Source organism: Canis aureus, chromosome X, assembly GCF_053574225.1.
Source record: "Canis aureus isolate CA01 chromosome X, VMU_Caureus_v.1.0, whole genome shotgun sequence".
In the NCBI taxonomy this organism is placed as follows: Eukaryota; Metazoa; Chordata; class Mammalia; order Carnivora; family Canidae; genus Canis; species Canis aureus.
This window is the reverse complement of record NC_135649.1, coordinates 118,620,409-118,639,845: the sequence shown is the minus strand read 5'-3', so window position 1 is coordinate 118,639,845 and position 19,437 is coordinate 118,620,409. Positions and strand designations below refer to the sequence as shown.

The 19,437-nt window shown below is 37.8% G+C and overlaps 1 long non-coding RNA gene across 3 annotated transcripts in view; it reads right to left on the bottom strand.

Moving 5' to 3' along the window:
* Window positions 1-19,437, bottom strand: part of LOC144308088 (uncharacterized) — a 478,315-nt gene that overhangs the window by 192,559 nt on the left and 266,319 nt on the right. The window contains exon 18 of one of the 3 annotated variants that reach the window (XR_013374734.1): window positions 9,711-9,818. The exons of the other annotated variants lie outside the window; for them this stretch is intronic. This is a non-coding gene — a long non-coding RNA (uncharacterized LOC144308088). The remainder of the gene's footprint in view (window positions 1-9,710; window positions 9,819-19,437) is intronic. 3 annotated transcript variants of the gene reach the window in all.

Below are 19,437 nucleotides of genomic sequence, written 5' to 3'. Positions count from 1 at the left end.
TCAGCCATAAAGAAGAATGAAATCTTGCCATTTGCAATGACATGGATGGAGCCAGAGAGTATAATGCTAAGGGAGATGAGTCAGAAAAGACAAATACCAAATTACTTCACTCATATGTGGATTTTAAGAAACAAAACAAATCAGCAAAGTGACAAAAACAGAGAAATTAAGAAACAGACTGTTAATTACAGAGAACAAACTGGTGGCTACCAGACAGGAGGTGGGCAGGGAATGAGTGACATACGTGATGGAGATTAAGGAGGGCACGTATGATGAGCATCAGGTGATGTATGGAAGTGCTGAATCATTGTATTGTATACCCGAAACTAATATTACCTTGTACGTTAATGGACTAGAATTAATATAAAAACTTAAAATTAAAAAAAAAATCAGTGCAGGGCAAGCACCCAGATATCCCAGCATAGTGAGTGCCTTTTTCCACCAGCATAGGACTTAAGAGATGTTTTTGAGGCTCTCTTCTTCACCAACTATCTCCCCACTGCCACTCATTTCCTATCAAGTGGTTGAAATTTGGAGTGCAGTGAGGGTTAAGATATAGTCTTAAGAAAATGCCTGTTAAGGGGATGCCTGGGTGACTCAGTTGGTTTGGCATCAGACCCTTGATTTCACCTCAGGTCTTGATCTCAGGGTCAAGAGATCAAGCTCCACATGGGGCTCCCAGATTTAAATGTAAAGACTTTAAAGAGATGATTGTAAAGGTGTCCTCCAGGCTAAAGAAAAGAGTGGAAAAACTGAGTAAGATCTTTACAAAAAAGAGACAGAAAGTACCGAAACAAACCAACCAGAGCTGAGGAATACAATAACTGAAATAAAGAACATGCTAGGGGGAAATAACAGTAGATCAGAGGATGCAGAAGAACATACCAGAAATACACTACACCCAGCAAGGTTATCATTCAGATTTGAAGGAAAGATAAAGAGATTCCAGACATATGAAAGTTAAACGAGTTTATCTCCACTAAACTAGCCTTCCAAGAAATATTAAAAAGACTTCTTAAGTGGAAAAGAATTGGCCATAATTAGACATAAGAAAATATGAATAAAATATGTAAAATATGACAATATATATGTAAAATGTGAAGAAGGGAATAAAAAGGGAAGAGAGGGCGAAAAAGAAAAGTTTTTCACAAAACTAGAATAATACTAAAATTTGTATGAAATCCAAGAAGACCCCAAATAATCAAAGTAATCCTAAGAAAGATGAACAAAGCTGGAGGTATCACAATTCTAGATTTCAAGATCTACTACAAAGCTGCTGTAATCAAAACAGTATGGTAGTGGCAGAAAAAAAGGCATATAGATCAATGGAGCAGAATACAGAGCCCAGAAATTAATGAACAATTATATGGTCAATTAATCTTTGTCAAAGAAGGCAAGAATATACAAAGAGTAAATAAAACACAATCTTTTCAATAAATGGTTCTGGAAAAACTGGACAGCTACATCTAAATAATGAAATGTACTATTTTTTTAACACCATACACAAAAATACACTTAAAATGAATTAAAGACCTAAACACGAGATCCAAAACCACAAAAATGCTAGAGGAGAACATAAGCAGTAATTTCTTTGACACCAACAGAAGCAATGTTTTCCTACATATGTCTCTTAGGACACATGATACATGAACAGACACATGAAAAGATACTCAATGACATTCATGTTCAGGGAAATGCAAATCAAAACCACAATGAGATAACACCTCGTATCTGTTAGAATGGCTAAAATCCAGAAGACAGGATACAAGTGTTGGTGAGGATATGGAAAAAAAGAATCCTTGTGCACTGTTATTGGGAATGTAAATTGGTGTAGCCACTGTTGAAAACAGTATGGAGTTTTTCCTCAAAAAATGAAAAATAGAAACTCCATATGATCCAATAATTCCACTACTGAGCATTTACCCAGGGAAAACAAAAACACATTAAAACAGCATTATTTATAATAGCCAAGACATGGAAGTAACATAAGTGCCCATCAATAGACAAATGGATAAGGAAAATGTGATACACATACACACACACACACACAATGGAATATTATACCATCATAAAATGGCATGAGATCCCGCCACTTGTGACAACATATGGATGGAACTAGAGGGTATTATGCTAAATGAATTAAGTCACACTGAGAAAGACAAATACCATATGACTCCACTCATAAATGGAATCCAAAAAAAAAATGAGTAAACAAAAAACAGAATGAGAACTATAAATATAGAGAATCAACTGATGGTTGCCAGAGGGGAGGGCGGGTGGGGATTGAGCCAAATGGGTGAACAGGAGGAAACACAGGCCTACAGCTATGGAATGAGAAGTCAAGAGAATGAAAAGCAGAGCTTAAAGAATACAGTGACATTGTAACAGCAACATAACGGGACAGACAATAACTAAACTTGTGGTGAACACAGAATAATGTGTAAACTTATTAAATCACTAAGTTGTACACCTGATATTAATGTAACATTGTGTGTCAAATATACAGAAAGAAAGAAAGAAAGAAGGAGAAAGAAAGAAGAAAGAAAGAAAGAAAGAAAGAAAGAAAGAAAATCCATCAGCCCTTCTTGCAGACAACTCCTTGTTAAAATCTACCCATGCTCCTAGAGACTGCCCTTACTCTTATAAGGATCTTTCATTTATCCAACAAACATGGGATGGAAGCTTACTGATTTACCAGGCATAAGTCTAGGTGCTAAAGATTCAGCAGCAAAGAAAGCAAACTCCACTATTATGAAATTACATTCTCGACACTCCCACTTTTTTGAGCCCAGGATTCCTGAAGCCCCTGGATTAAAAGGAGACAACAGAAAATTCATGTTGCTCTAGTATGCCAAGCATTTTTACTTCCCATTGTTTTAACATGCCCGTTTCAATCTAGGCAAGGAGCCTTAGTTCTTATGACCAAAAGAAAAATTACAATGTTTTCTTAAACAAAAGAGCAGCTTTCTTCTTGGTATCAATTTGCCTCCTCCATACAATGTTGAAATGGTTCTAGTCAAATTTATTTTAAAATATTTATTTATTCATTTGAGAGAGAGAAGGTAAGGTGAGAGTAGGGAGAGGGGCAGAGAGTGAATCCTCAAGCAGACTCCCCACTGAGTGCAGAGTCTCATGGGGGCGGGGGGGGGATCAATCTCATGACCCTGAGATCATGACCTAAGCCAAAACCAAGAGCCAGGTGTCCAACTGACTGACACCCATGCACCCCTCTAGTCAAATTTTTAAAACCATGTCTCTCCTTTTGTCCATATTTGCCATTTCAAAATTCCACTTAACTCAAATAATTTCTCAACTATAACATCATTAATATATAATGATGATAAATCAATATAAAATCTGCCTCTTTATGTTATGAAAATTAGATGTCCCATAAAATATCTTTTTTTGAAGATTTATTTATTCAAGAGAAAGTGTGTGTATGTAGGAGTAGGGAGAGGGGCAGGGAAAGAGGGTGAGAAAAAAAAATTTTAAAGATTTTATTTATTTATTAATGAGAGAGACAGAGGGAGAGACAGAGACACAGGCAGAGAGAGAGGCAGAGAGAGAGAAGCAGGCTCCATGCAGGTAGCCTGATGTGGGACTCGATCCCGGGTCTCCAGGATCACACCCTGGGCTGAAGGCAGGAGCCAAACCACTGAGCCACCCAGGCGTCCCGGGTGAGAAAATCTTAAGCAGACTCTACGCTGAGTGCAGAGCCTGTCTCAGGGCTCAAACTCATAACCCTGAGACCAGGACCTGAGCCAAACCCAAGAGTCCGATGCTCAACCGACTGAGCCATCAGGTGCCCCTTTCAATGAATCTTAATAGAAGTGCTAGTCCTAGGAAAAGCCAGCCAGATATTTGTTTGTATTTGAATCTAGGTTATATAACTTCAGAAGTCTAACTTTTTTTTTTATTAATTTATTTATTCATGAAAGAGAGACAAAGAGAGGGGCAGAGGGAGAAGCAGGCTCCATGCAGGGAGTCCAATGTAGGACTCAATTCTGGGACTCCGGGATCACCACCTGAGACAAAGGCACATGCTCAACTGCTGAGTCACCCAGGCGTCCCCAGAAGTCTAACTCAGACTTCTGAGGCAAGAATATGTTTAAATGGTGCTCTCATGCTCATTAGTCAAGAAAAAACATGGTAATAAGCCAGCAAAGGGACCAGAAATGATGTTTTACTCCAACACTCTCATGTTGAAGAGTTGCAATCCCTATGAGATTATGTTACATTTTGTACAGAAACAAGATGAAGTGCCCTTGATTCCTTTATTTACATTCGCTTCTTATCCTTCTTTAGAGGTAAACTTCCTGAAAGAGTGGTCATTGTTGGGGCAGCCCCGGTGGCTTAGTGGTTTAACGCGACCCTCAGCCCCGGGGTGTGATCCTTGAGACTTGGGATCAAGTCCCACGTTGGGCTCCCTGCGTGGAGCCTGCTTCTCCCTCTGCCTGTGTATCTGCCTCTCTCCCTCTCTCTCTCTCTCTCTCTCTCTCTCTGCCTCTCATGAATAAATAAATAAAATCTTGAAAAAAAAAAAGAAAAAAGAAAAAAAGAATGATCATTGTTAAGTTTATTTCTTCACTTTCAATTTCTCCTTGATCTATTGCTAATTAGCTTTAACTCAACCATACCGCTGAAATTGCTTTTGTCAAAACCACAACTTGCTTTTGGTCCTCCTTTTTTTACTTGACTTTTCCACAAGACTTGACACCATTGGCCATTTCCCTCTTTCAGAAACTGTTTACTCTCTTGGTTGTCAAGGCAACAAGCATTTTAGTTTTAGTGTCTTTCATGGGTTCTCATGTGGCTGCTGGTCACTGAAATGTTGGTATTCCTCAGACTTCTGTCCTAGGCTCTCATGTCTCACTCTCGTTGTTTCTCAGGGACCTCATTCACATCTGTCCTTTCCTTGGAATGTCTACAATCACGTAAGACATGACTCTAGTTCATCTCTTTCCTAAGCCTACAGAATCATATTTTTAGCTGCATACCTTTTATATGTCAACCCTAACACAGTCCAAACTCAATGCATGATGCATCTTCCCTACTGTTCTCATTAACATTTAAAATGCATTTTATGCTCACGGCACTCTAACCATCCATGACAAAAAAAAAAAAAAAAAAAAAAACCTTCAGTCATCATACCATCTTCCTTCTCCATCACCTTTCGAGTCATTAGCACCTGTCAATTCTCTTATCGACACCACACATCCACCTCTTCCTTGCCATATACATGGCTACTACTTTGTGTTTAGGATCTTCAAAATTTATCATCTGGAGAGTATTTCAATTGTTTCCTAATTGGTCCCCCTAAGAAGAGACTCAGCACTCTAACCTATTTTACATTATGTTATGATATTGATCTCACTAAAACATAATCAAGTCTCTCTATTTAAAAGATAATCTCAAAAGTCCAAATTGATTAGCATTACATACAACCTCGTAGATGATCTGTTCCTATCTTTCTAATCTCATCTCTTAGCCATATTGAAAAGCTTGTAATTCCCTTAAACACATCATATCATTATTCCCTCCACACACTTACAGTTTTCCCTTGCAGATATGCCTTTATAATAATTTTGCCTATGTGGCAGCCCTATTTGTCCTTTTAGGTGTAACTCAAAGGCCTCTTCTCTTTGAAGCATTCCATGAGCCCCCAGAAAAAGTTAATCCTTGCTCCTGCAGGCTTTGAGAAATGCACTGGAAATAGACTCAGTTCAATTTTACTTAATTGATGTAAGGAGAGAAACAGCATGAGATGAGTAAAACAGTTCTATGAGGTGAGCCTGGAAGCCAAGAATGATAGTGAGGCATTATTAGAGAAAAAGCAGATTAAAGTTTTACAAGAAGGATAAAAATCTATGAGGTTACTGTTTTAAGCAAACTCTTTTTTGAAGAATAACATATAGGAAAGTATAAAAGTATGCAGCTTACACATACAGAATGGCTAAAATGCAAGAGACAGATAACACCAACTGTTGGCAAGGATGTGCAACAATACTAGCATGCTCTTGGGAGTATAAATTATTGCATCATTTTGGAAAACCATTGGGCAACCATCAAATAAACTGAACACATGTATACCCTATAATGTACCCTATCCCATTCCTAAGAATATACCCAACAGACATGCTGATCTAAGTTCAACAAAAAATTATGTACAGTATGTTCATACCAGCTTTATTCATTACAATAAAAAGTAGAAACAACCCAAATCTAAAACAAACTGTGAATGGAGAATAAATTGCATTAGATTTACACCAAGGAATACTATTGGACAATGAGAATGAACAATGTACTTAAATGCAAAAAAGACTGCCTGAATCTCAAACATAATACTCAATGTAAGAAGTTAGATACAAAAGAGAACATTACCACACGATACACAAAGTGCAAAAAGAAATACAGTCTATATTTTTTGAAGGCAGAATGGAAATTAGTGATAGCAAAGTAGTAAAAAAGGTGTTTCTTGGGTTTCTTGGGAAGGTTATGTTTTTTCATTTAGATGCTGGTTCCAAGATTGTGTTCCATTTCTGAAAATTCATCAAACTGTCACACTGGGTATGTGCAATTTCTGTCTACTAAACTGCAGTGGAAAGGTGCCTTTTTTTTTTTTTTTTAAGTATACAACCTAATGAATTTTCACTAAGTGAATGCTCCCATGTGACAAACATCCTGTGAAGAAGGAGAACATTGCCAACACCTCAGAAGCCCCCTCATGGTCCCACCCTTACCAATCCCCAAAAGCAAGGTCTATTTTGAATTCTAACAGGGGGGATCACTGGGTGGCACAGCGGTTTAGCGCCTGCCTCTGGCCCAGGGCGTGATCCTGGAGACCCGGGATCGAATCCCACGTCAGGCTCCCGGTGCATGGAGCCTGCTTCTCCCTCTGCCTATGTCTCTGCCTCTCTCTCTCTCTCTCTCTCTCTCTGTGACTATCATAAATAAATAAATAAATAAATGAATTCTAACAGGGTGGCAGACACCTCTTCTGTCCTGTTCATTGCTGTTTCCTCCATATCTAGAAAACATGTTGGCGTGCTGTAATATTTTATCAATACATGTGAACTAATTAATTACAGGCAAAGTTTGGGGAGCTAACCAAGACATGTGAAACCTTAAGTTGTCCCCAAGTCCATCAAACGATAAACTGAGAAAAAAAAAAAAAGTGAACGAAGGAAAGGCAATTCCTTAGAGAATGTTTACATTTAAGAGCTGGAAGAAGTAACACTGAAGGAGAGACCAAAAATCAATCAAACCATATTTTCATTTCATAAGCCCAATAGATTAGCTGCCTTATTGATATAGTTTGAATGACTAAATGATTATTGATCAATAAAAATTATTTTATTCATGAAATCTTTTTGATGACTTATAAGCATCATTGTATTTGCAATACAAGGCTTTGAAAAGTATGACTTAGGATCTGCATGTATCTTTTTTTTTTTTTAATCAATTTGAAGATAGGAAGAAGAATTTCATCTTCTTTGGATCCTTAGGATTTTTTTCTAAGGATCTAAAGCCATTAATAATTGTGCAAAGATCATCAAATCCATTAAAAAATTGTAACATTTGAAACACTCACCAGCCAATAAACTGATTTTTCTTTAATTTTCTGATTCATTTTATCTGATATTGAGTGTGGATATCTTTCTGGAAGCAGCACCTGGACCCACAGAGGGAGGGTGTCTCATCCATCCATTTGGACCTGCATAAATATTACCTCTTCTACCTCAACCACACGACAGGAACTGCCAAAGTCCAGGCACTAAACCATCTAGAAAGGAGTACAAAATAAAAACATACACATGGGTGTGGACTTTGCCTGTACTGTACTGTACCCTGGCTGCACACATAGGGTCCCTGAGGTGAGAGCACCATGTGTAGCTCCTTGGATAACACTTTCTTCTCTAAGTCCATTTACTTGTATTTGAGTTTCACATGTAGCATTGTCACATGGCTTCCTCCACACTTCTATAATATCTAGAGCTTCAAATAAACTAGACAATTCGACTATATATTCATTTGTGTGACTGATGCTACACTATATAATTTATATTAGTCTCTCATCCCAATTAGATCAATTTCCTTAGCTTGAGGAAAAGGCTCTGACATACTATTTGGGTCACAAACAGGTCACATGAGATCAAGAAAGTGTGTAAATACTCAAACAGCTCTTAGTTAATTGAGGTTATTTTTACACTTAGAAGTACTGCAAAATATTCCCATGTGTTGGATTTCCATAATGATAACTTAGAATAGTTTAGGAAAGGATCATAATTACTCATCCATATAGTTGGGTAATTATACACCATCCACAGGCAGTGCTGAGATGACAAAGTAAAGAAGAATGGCAGCTTCTCCTCACTAAACAACAGAGGCATCACAAGGAGGACTTTCACTTTTGGCAAAGCCCAAGTGACATCTCTATGCCAAGGAGTCCCTAATTCATTGATCCTCTCAAGACCGAAAATCCTCTCAAGACTCTCCTAACAGGCCACATGGCCAGAAATCTAAGTCTGCTCTTAAACGGGGTATTGTCAAGTATTACCCAGGTGGACATTTCTCATCATCAGCTATCTTTAAAAAAAAAAATATTTAAGTAGCATTATTTTATGGAAATTGGAAAAATACCAAAAAGTAGAAAAATAGAGATCATAGTGTTAATGTTTGGATGTAATCTTTGCTATGTATATTTCTATGTATATGTATGAAAATTTCTAAGTATGATGATTATATGGTATATTCATAGCATAAACTTTATAAATCAACAGGTATACCTTTATAGAAGTATAGAGCTTTCTCTGAGTGTACCTACGCATGCTGTTTCTGAATTATACTCAGATTTCTTGACACTATCTCATAGTAATAAGCCCATTATTATGCAGCTGAAGGCAGAGATAATAAATCAAGCACCCATTGTTCTACCTGGGAAATCCTCCATCCTTGGTTTAAGCAACTTTAGTGTCACAGACTCATGTTATAACAAGGATGACCACCTCTAACCTTCTCAGAGGGAGCTGTGGACACAGCAGGTAATCCAAGCCTTCTTGATGTAGACAGAGAGCAGCTAGTCAACCACATCTGTGAACCAAATCAGGTTCTCTGGTTTGAATCAATGTCCATAAATTGGATGAAGACATCAAGAACTCATTCAGGATGAATTCATGGGTGTCAGATATTCTGAATCCCTATTTATCTAAGAATGTCTTTTCCCCAGAATTTACACTTGTGAAAGTCAACTTAGTCTGGTATAACATTCTATAAAATTATAACACTTTTTTTTTCCTTGAAAATCTATACGTGCTTCTCTATTATCTTCTCATAAATACTTTTTCAGAGGAAGGAATGAGATTCTACGAGTTTATTTCAGTTACAAACAACAAAAATCTGATTCACTTAATAGGATTAAAAAAGAAATATTGACTCATATACTGAAAGACCCAAGGGCAGGTGCACTCAGGGTCATACCACATTCCTGAGACTGTCACACTATCCCTCCCTTCTATCCTCTTTAGTATTACCTTTATTCCCAAGTAAGTTTTCTATGTAGAAATGAAAATGGCTGTTAACAACTCCAGACATAAATTATTGTCACACGCAAATTTCTTTGTTCTGATAGACTGACAGAAGGTCCAAGTAGGAATGTCACCGGCCTGGTTAGGGTCAGGTGCTCAGCTCTAGTCAGAGGATGTGTATCATACCTGATGAGCTGGAATCTCATGGTCAATTTTGCACTGAGTGACAAAAGTTTCATTTGATTGGCAACCCCAGGTAGGAGAGCTCCCAAAATAAATGAAGGACCATGTCACCTAAAAAAGGAAAGAGGGGGGGTCACTTAGGTGGCTCAGCTGGTTAAGCATCTGACTCTTGATCTCAGCTAAGGTCTTGATCTCAGGGTCATGAGTTTAAGCACCACACTGAGCTCCATTCTGGATGTGAAGCCTACAGGGGAAAAAAAAGGAAGGAAGGATATCGGGTTGCATATACCAATGGAAATTCACTGAATTCTGTATGCTTTAAAGATAATTTTTTTTTCTTCTTAAGCACATAAATTGTCAACCCATTTTTTTTCTTTTTTCTTTTTTTATTTATTTATGATAGTCACAGAGAGAGAGAGAGAGAGAGAGGCAGAGACACAGGCAGAGGGAGAAGCAGGCTCCATGCACCGGGAACCCGATGTGGGATTCGATCCCGGGTCTCCAGGATCGCGCCCTGGGCCAAAGGCAGGCGCCAAACCGCTGCACCACCCAGGGATCCCGTCAACCCATTTTCTTAGGAGTACTTTTTTTTAAACTACAGAAATTTCTCAATTATGTGGGTTTTTTTTTTTAATTATGTGGTTTTTTTCTTTTTTCCCCCTCTAAGCAATCTTAACTTGCCTCTGATGCCCATTTTAAATTGCTTTTGCATTTTTAACTTCCTTGCATTCCTTTCCTATCTTACTTATCCATCTTGTTTCCTCATGTTATCTTTTGATTTTTCATCTTACCCTATCTTCCTCTTAGGGTTTCATTCTCTAGCTTGTTGCCTTGCATCATATTTTGGATTCCAAACAGTTTCCTAGGATTCCTTGCCTAATATTAGAAGTTCACTCTCCTTCTGAGTTTTCAGGATATTTCTTTTAATTCTACAACTTCTCCCCTAAGTTCTGTTTGTTTTGCTTCATTTTGTTCTTGTGTACTTATACCAAAGTGACTTAGCTGTTTGTGGTTTCAGTTCCCAAATGGATTATAATGGTCTTCACTCTACATTCATTTGGACTATTTTTCAAATTCTGTTATTTAATATATATTGAGATCAACTGACTGCTACACATAGCTCCTAGTTTGCATCTCAATGGATAGAAAACATTAATTTATTACTTGCCTGCATTCCTGAAACGAGATCTTCTGGGTTTCCACCACTGCAGAGTCCATACTCTGTACCAAAAGAACCTATGAACAACTATAAGCCTCCAGGTTCTTTTCCATTCTACTTATGGTGATTATCCATCCAGGATACTGCATGCAACCACCAGCTCCCAACCAACCCTCTTCCTACCAAACATTTCTGAGGTCCAATTTCCAAACAAAACTGTGAGAGTTTGTAACAGCCATTTTTAAAAGATGTATCTCAGTCTTTGCTTTGGAGGCTCTGCTTTTCTGACCTATGAGACAGGAAGCAGCAAAAGAAAGAAAGATCTTTACACCTACTTTCATGTGAATCAACAGACCTGTGGTGTTCTAGCTAATTCTATCAGGCGAAATCAGTGGAAATTGCACACAACTTACGGTAATAAGTTAGCTATTAGTTTTCAGAGGAAATAGGGTGAGGAGCAGAGAGGAGTCATTGTAGGAACTGTAGCTGGAAATCATTTCATGTGGAAGGGCTTCCCATTGGTTTAAGCTGAAATCCATTCCTACAGAATATGCCAAAATGGACATACTACCTTTAAACGGATATTCTAATTCTGGAGTTATCCTCAGAAGGCCACTCATTAAGATCTTTTGTTTTCCAAAGTTACTGCATGCAGCAGGAAGGATGACTTTTTCCCTAAGTTTGAATGTTCCAAAGACATGCAATTTTAAGAGCACTTGTAACAAAGCTCTTGCAAAGCTCATGATCCATGTCCACTAGCAAATCCCTCTTTGTATCACACCCAAAACTCTCCTCATGCTGTTTTAAACCTGTCCTTTTCTTTTGAGCTCCATTTACAGAGCAGTTTAGCCAGTACTGATGTAATATCACCTCTTAACTTGGTTTGTTATAGTGGCTCAACCAAGAGCCAAAGAATTCAATGCTAGGTGACAGCATCATTTAGAAAGAAAATTATTCTCCCTTAAGCTGTATACCATAAAGTTTCATCTTAACTGATATAAGATCAATATGACTATTTAGCATATTATGTAAAGTTAGCCTTTCCTTACATAGTGTTTTTACCATTAGTGTGAAAATAATGATCAAATTTAATGGTTACTATATGGGACTTTATTAGTTTAGTTTGCTGAGGAGATGTAGCCTGAGATGCCAATTTGCATGCAAGAAGTCGAGTCAGGAGTAATCTCAGAATCGACCTATGAGAGGACCAAAAGCTGAGCAGTGATGCATCTGCCAACATTCCCAAGGGGTGGGAAAATGAGTGCCCTGGTCCTGAAGGGGATCTGAGAGGCACATTACAGCATCCTCCATAGGACAGAGTTGCCACAGAATGATATATTAGTCAGGCTAGCTAAATTATGCTGATTAACATGTAATCCTAATATTCTAGTGAGTACATAAAAGAATGTGTTATTTTACTAATATTCTCTGACTGACACAGAGGGCTCTACTCATTAAGGTTACCTGAAGACTAAGATTGATGGAAATTCCAAAATACCAGGCATCTTTATGATCACTTATGTAGAAAGAAAGAAACATTATGAATCATGTACTGGTTTGAAGTACCTGGAAGTGAGTCATGTTTTTTCCAATCAATTTCACTGGCCAAATTGCGTCACATGGCCATGCCCAAAATCCTACGTAGTGCCCAGAAATAGGGGAAAAACAGAATATCTATGACCTAATGACCACCATAAAGGAATGGCCTAGCCTGGGGTCCAGAGATATAAATTGCCCATTTGAAATACTATGATACTTTTTGTTCATCAGTGTACATTTATTCTTTAATTACAACTAAAGAAGAGCCAGAAGGAAAAGTACATTTGAAGAACTGTAACCTCTCAGTAATAAAATTGCGAAGCTAAATATTTCCATAAAGCATTCCAACAAAGGAATCATAAGAAACCCCAAAGAAAGCAAGAATTGATGGCATTTAAAAAGAGACTGGAAACTTTGTATATTCTCTAATGTTTTATCAATTTTTTTTAAATCCCTAAAGTTATTAGCATAAAAATCCTCAAAACAAAAGTGTCTCTCTGTTTTGGACAGACTGGCACAGCAAAGAAACGAGACAGTACGTGCTTCCTTATTCCATTAAAGAGTAAAGAAGAACCCTTAGACTTAATGAATGATAGGATATACATGAATATATTTAAAAAGGGGGGGGGGACTTGATCTTCTGCAAGGAAGAAAGAAAGCCTATGGTTTTGGAACTAACAATATGTGGCTGTCACAGTAGCTACAAGCATATATCACAGGTTGCCTTAAGATTGTGTATGTGTGCTGTGTGTGTGTGAAGTATCTATGTGTGTGTGTATGCACACAGAGCAGGCAACTTCCCAGTACCATTCAGACATCCAGTCTACTCATGAGCTAAGAGCCTGTTATAATTACTTCTATATACCTGCTTTAAAAACTTGAGAGGTCTCTTTAAAAAAAAAAACTGGTGCTGGGAAAACTGGACACCCACATGTAAATAAATGAAATTAGATCCCCATCACACACCACTCACAAAAACTAATCCACAAAAATGGATTAAGGACTTAATTGTAAGATCTGAAACTGTAAAACTCCTAGAAGAAAACATGCTTCATGGCACGGGTTTAGGCAATGATTTCTTTTTTTTTTTTTAATTTAACTATATTTCAGGTGTACAGTGTAGCGACTCAATGAGTCTATATGGAAGCAATCATTTGTTGAATATGACATGAAAACCACAAGCAACGGAAGCAAAAATAGACAAATAGAACTACATAAAAGTAAAAATCTTACGCACAGCGAAAGGAAAAAGCCAAAAAAATAAAGAGGCTACTTACTGAATTGAGAGAAAAATATTTGCAAACCATGTGTTTGACAAGAGGTTAACATCTAAAATATATAAGAAATTCCTATAACTCAAGAATTAAAAAAATTATTTTTAAAAAATAACCTGATTTTTTTATTTTTTATTTTAAAAATATTTTATTTATATATTCATGAGAGACACAGAGAAAGAGGCAGAGACACAGGCAGAGGAAGAAGCAGGTTCCCCCCGGGGAGCCTGACGTGGGACTCAATCCCAGGACCCTGGATCACAACCCGAGCCGAAGGGACACGCTCAACCACTGAGCCACCCAGGTGTCCCAATAACCTGATCTTCAAGTGGGTAAAGAAATTGGATAGGCATTTCTCTAAAGAAGACATATAAATGGTCAACAGGTAATATGAAAGGGTGCTCAATATGGCAGCATCAGGAAAATGAAAAATCAAAACCACAGTTAGATACCACCTCATGCCTGTTAGGATGTCTACCGTCAAAAAAAATAAAAGATAACAAATGTTTGGAAAGATGCAGAGAAATGGGAACCCTGTGCATTGCTGATGGAAATGCTGCAGCCACAGTGGAAAAGAGTATGGAAGTTACCTTAAATTTTTTTTTAAAAAAGAACTGCCATTTGATCTAGCAATCCCACTCTGAGTCTATATCCAAAACCCCACTTCTGGGTATACATCCAAAAGAAATGAAATCCAGATTTCAAAGAAATATCTACGTTCTTGTGTTCACTACAGGCAAGATATAGAAACAACCTAACTGCCCACCAATAGATGAATGGGTAAAGAAAATGTGATGTAGACATATAACAGAATATTACACAGCCTTTAAAAAAAAGAAAAAGAGTCAATCCTGCCATTTGTAACAACATAGATAAACCTGGGAGACATTATGCTAAATGAAATCAGCCATTCACGAAAGTACAAGTACTGCAGGATTCTGCTAGTACGAAGTACCCAGAGTAATCAAACACATAGAACCAGTGAGTAAATGGTGGTTGCCAGGGCTGGGGAAATAGGGAAAATGGGCAGCTGTTCTTCAAAAGGCATAGAGTTTCAGTTCTATAGAATGAGTAAGTTCTAGGGATCTGCTGTACTACATTGTGCCTATAGTCAACAATACTATATTGTGCACTTAAAATGTGTTGAGGATAGATCTCATGTCAAGTGGCTTACAATGGTTACAAAAAAAAAATGAGAGAATTTTCTGTTGTCAATAAAAAAATAATCAAAATACATTTTGGGAAAACCAAAAATAGAAATCCACTAAGCAAAACTATTTCAGGCTTGCGAAGTAATTACCTGTAGACACTTGAACGTATTATCCTGGACTTCCTGAGGAATGGACTGATAGCAGTTGGAGTCCTGCTCAGGCTTTACCCCTCACCTGCTTTCCCATCCTTCTGATGAACTTGGCTCCCCAGTGACCACAGCAGGGACACTGGCTTCTGTCCTTGCTCAGAAGGACAGAAGTTATGCCTGAAAGTTCTTAACTATGCTTGCTGATGTCGCTACTGAGAGCCTCAATTTTCCACTATGTTTCCCTATCTGCCTACTTCTACCCTTCTGTGATCCACACCGATCCTTCAACACAGTTTACTTTCCTCATGTTGGCTATTAACACCCACTTCCTCTAGGTGTACTGGGTATTGCACAAAAGAAACACTCTCTGTAGGTCACTTATAGCAGCATATAATTTCCTGATAGTCCCATTCCAAAATAAAATATATATGCAAATAAGTCTACATACACACATTTCAGCAATTGCTTTTTTCCCAAAGTGCATCCTTTGATTCCTCAATTTCTTCCCACTTGAGGGAGTCAGTAAACGTGGGACGGTGAAGAATACATATTTCTGTGGTGCTAAACTTCAACACAAATTTACTTTTTTCTTGCTCTTTTGTAGGAAAGGCTAACTAGAATCATTAATCATGTTAACATTAGGCATCAAAGGAACAGTTTAAGGTAAAGAGCAATAAAAACATAAATGAATATTTTATTCATTCAAGAGTTTCCCCCTTGAGTTTTCTGAATTGTTCATTTCCCGAGTCAAATGCCAGGCTGCATTTCCCAGTTTTCAGCAATGAGAAATGGCAGATAGGAAAAGGACCTGTATATGTCATAAATGACAACCATACATTACAAGACTATGCTGAAGGTTTTAAAGTTAATATTAAAGGTTTGAGGGTAATTTTATGTTTAGCATATAAACCCTAGTTTTATAATCTGAGAGCAAGTAACTAGCCATTCTGGACATTTTTTATAGATTTCATCTTAAATATAGTTCCACCAAAAACTGCTCTGTTTAAATTGCCTTAACATCGTCTGTGAATTGTATTCACTTGACAAAAGCATGTGAGGAGTTTAAAGTATAATGATTTTCTAAAAATACTGATGATTTGCACATTCTTTTCCATCTCAGAGCAATTGGATTTATTACATATTTTTACCCACTTGTCAGGCATGGAGAAAGTGGCTCGCAAGAACTCTCCAAGTCCTATTGTGCTTTTAAAATAAAATGATCAAACCAAAATCTAAATTTATAAATGGAAGCACAATGCGTATGCTCTCAATGAGACAATCGAGTCCATTCTTCCTTTAAATCAGAGGATCAATTCATGTTCTCTAACTGTACTCATCAGCTTGTATTTCAGCCTTTCAGCAAATGGGGTTGTGGCAAACATCTTGGCCCAATTTCTTTGGAGAGTAGAATATATTCCTTGGGTCTGAATGTATAGATTACCCGTCCGTCACTATTACAGCACGTCCTCACATAGACATTTGATCAATAGCACAAAATCTCGCTCACTTGTCTTGTCACAAATCATCGTAAATTGCTTCTAAATGTAACCACACACGATAATGAAGAGAAAAGAGAAATATATGTATTCTCCAGTAGGCAGTCTGTGGGTTGTATCCATGTGAAAATACAGAAACACCTTTGTCTTTAAATGTTGCATATAGAGGTAAAAGCTACGAAAGTTCTTTATGCAAAATGGCTCCCAGATATGTGTAACTGAAACACCACAGCTAAGTAAATTTAAAAAGTGAATCTAAATAGTTTAGTCATTTATGAAAAGATACCTTTCTCCAAGAGTATTTTATGTAGATTTGCACGTTTCTTGAGATTCTAAAAGAAAGGGATATTAGTAACTCTTCCCAAGTGTGATATTAAAAATATTTAAATACCAGCCTGGTGTGAATACCAACCAGTGAAAAGGGTCACTGTCAACTCACAGTGGCCATAGATCATGGTAAGCTACACCAAGAGACATCAACTGACAACCAGCCCTGCCTAGATCATAGGAATGGTAAGGGTCGGGATTACAAAGCAGTGGCCTTAGCAGAGCCTAGCACACAGGATGCATCCAGAAAATGTCAGTTTGAGCCAAATCAAGTTTTCTGTCATAAACACTTATATCATAGTTCTGAGAAGCTTCCTCTAAGTATGAAATATCCTAATTACTATAGTGTCTACTTGATATAAAACTATCTAAAAAATGGGTATAAAAATATCAGTATTTTGATCATTTATTTATAATCCAAGAGCAGGAATAGATAGAAAGTTCCATATCAGTACAGACCACAGTCAGAGATGCAGGAGAGATTCTCTCTCTCCTCTCCCTTCTGATCCTCTCCCCCATGAGTGCTCTCACTCCCACTCAAATAAATTTAATTATTTGAGAGAGACAGACAGGCAGAGGGAAGGATTACTAGCAGGAGGAGCAGAGGGAGAGAGACTTAAGCAGACTCTGTGCTGAGTGCAGAGCCCCACACATGGGCTCAATCTCACAACCATGAAATAATGACCCCAGCTAACACCAAGAGTCAGCCACCCAACAGACTATACCACCCGTTGTCCCTAAATAAATAAAAATCTTTTTTTTTAAAGAATGATTGTTTTCAAAAACACTCAGATCTATTATATAACGTACATATCCACACTCTCATTTTCCAAAATGCCAGGACCTGTAACTGTCCCAGTTGCTATGGAAACAACAAAGATCTTGGATGAAGTTCATACTCCAGAGCTTTGGGGAGCACACAGCCAGCAGCTGCAGGAATCAGAAACTCATTGCCATACGGATTCTGCAGCTGCTAGACCAGGAACTTAAAGAAGGCAGAGGGAAGGAGGGCAGAATGGAGAGAGAACTCTTTGTTTTCTATTGAAAAGAGGGGAAAAGCCAGTGACTGATCTAAATGCAATTATAGTGCTTAATGAATGTACCCTAGCCTACAGTATTTTAAACCATCTTAAATGGTTGGTAAATTAATTCTAGCATGACTTTAGTCAAAGAATATTGTGTGATGAATTCACACTATCTGAATAACTGCAGCTATCAGCTGAAATAACAGCAGGGAGATGAGTAAATAGGTCAGATATTCTAGGTCTCATCTCCGCAAGGATAAAATTTGGTTTGAGTCTTGAAATGGGCATTTGGGGAGGAAAATCCAACACTTCTGATTCTTGAGGTAGAAATGCCTTGGAATTACAGACTAGTAGAGCTGATAAAAGACCTTAGAGGTCCAAAAGCACCACACCTTCTTGTTGCCCACATGACAAAATTAAAACTCAGGGAATTTAGATGGTTTTCCCCATAACCATTACTGTGTAGTCCCTTAAAGCAATGCAAGCTGCCCACCTGTGTTGGGAAAAGGATGTTCTTTTCATGTGCTCCAAGTCTAAGTATTCATGACAGATGAGTATTCCAGCAGGAACCCCTGGCCCACCTGGAGCAAGAGCTTTACTCCTTAGGACTGAACCAAAGTTGGGCACAGAATAGAACCGATTAATAAAGTTCATTACCATTATTAGTAAGCACAAACTTAGTCAAAAGACAACTAATGACTGGTTAATGCAAATTAGAAATAATGGACAATTATAGTTATTTATATTCTCCTACCTTATGCTTCACTCTTTCTCATTAGCATGAATTAAAAAGTAGCTTTCAATGTAATTCTCTCTGTTTTTGGAAGATTTATTTATTTCTTTGAGACAGTGTGTGCAAGTGGGGGAAGGAGCAGAGGGAGAGGAAACCTCAAGCAGCTTCCCAGCGCAGCTTGGAGCCCCACACACAGCTTGATCCCAGGACTCTGAGATCATGACCTGAGCTGAAATCAGGAGTTGGCTGCTTAACTGACTGAGCCACCCAGGAGCCCCTCAACATAATTCATATTTTAATGGCCACACTGCTCCATTTCTATCTAATTACATCAAGAATTTTCAGCACTCAACCAGTAGTACAATGTATGCTTTCTTATTATATACTTCCACTCCTATTTTCTTCTTTTAATACTACTTTCCATTTATTGAGCAACTATTCTGTGCAATGCATTGTGTGAGTCACTTTATTAACACCATTTCCTACTCTTAAAGCTATCCCAAAGGGAAGGAGTTATTAGTCCCATTTTTTCGATGTATGATTTTATTTTCAGAGGGATTAAACAACCAGGCCAAGATTGCAGTATGAGGGCAGTGCTACAAATTCAAATAGAGAGCCCTCTAGCTGCAAAGCCAGATTTCCCATATAGTACAGCTTCCATACTTTGTCAGTACCTCCAGCATCGGAGAAAATTAATTATTTACTTATTTGGAAAAGATTATCCAGAAGCCACCTAACATATCATCATAATGGAAAGATAATTAAAGATCATGCTACAAGTTCCATAAATGCTGATGAACAATTAAGACTTCCAAAGACAGCTAGAAATTGGAAGCTGACCTGCTGTACAGCTTGAAAACAGTTCCAGGTTACCTAG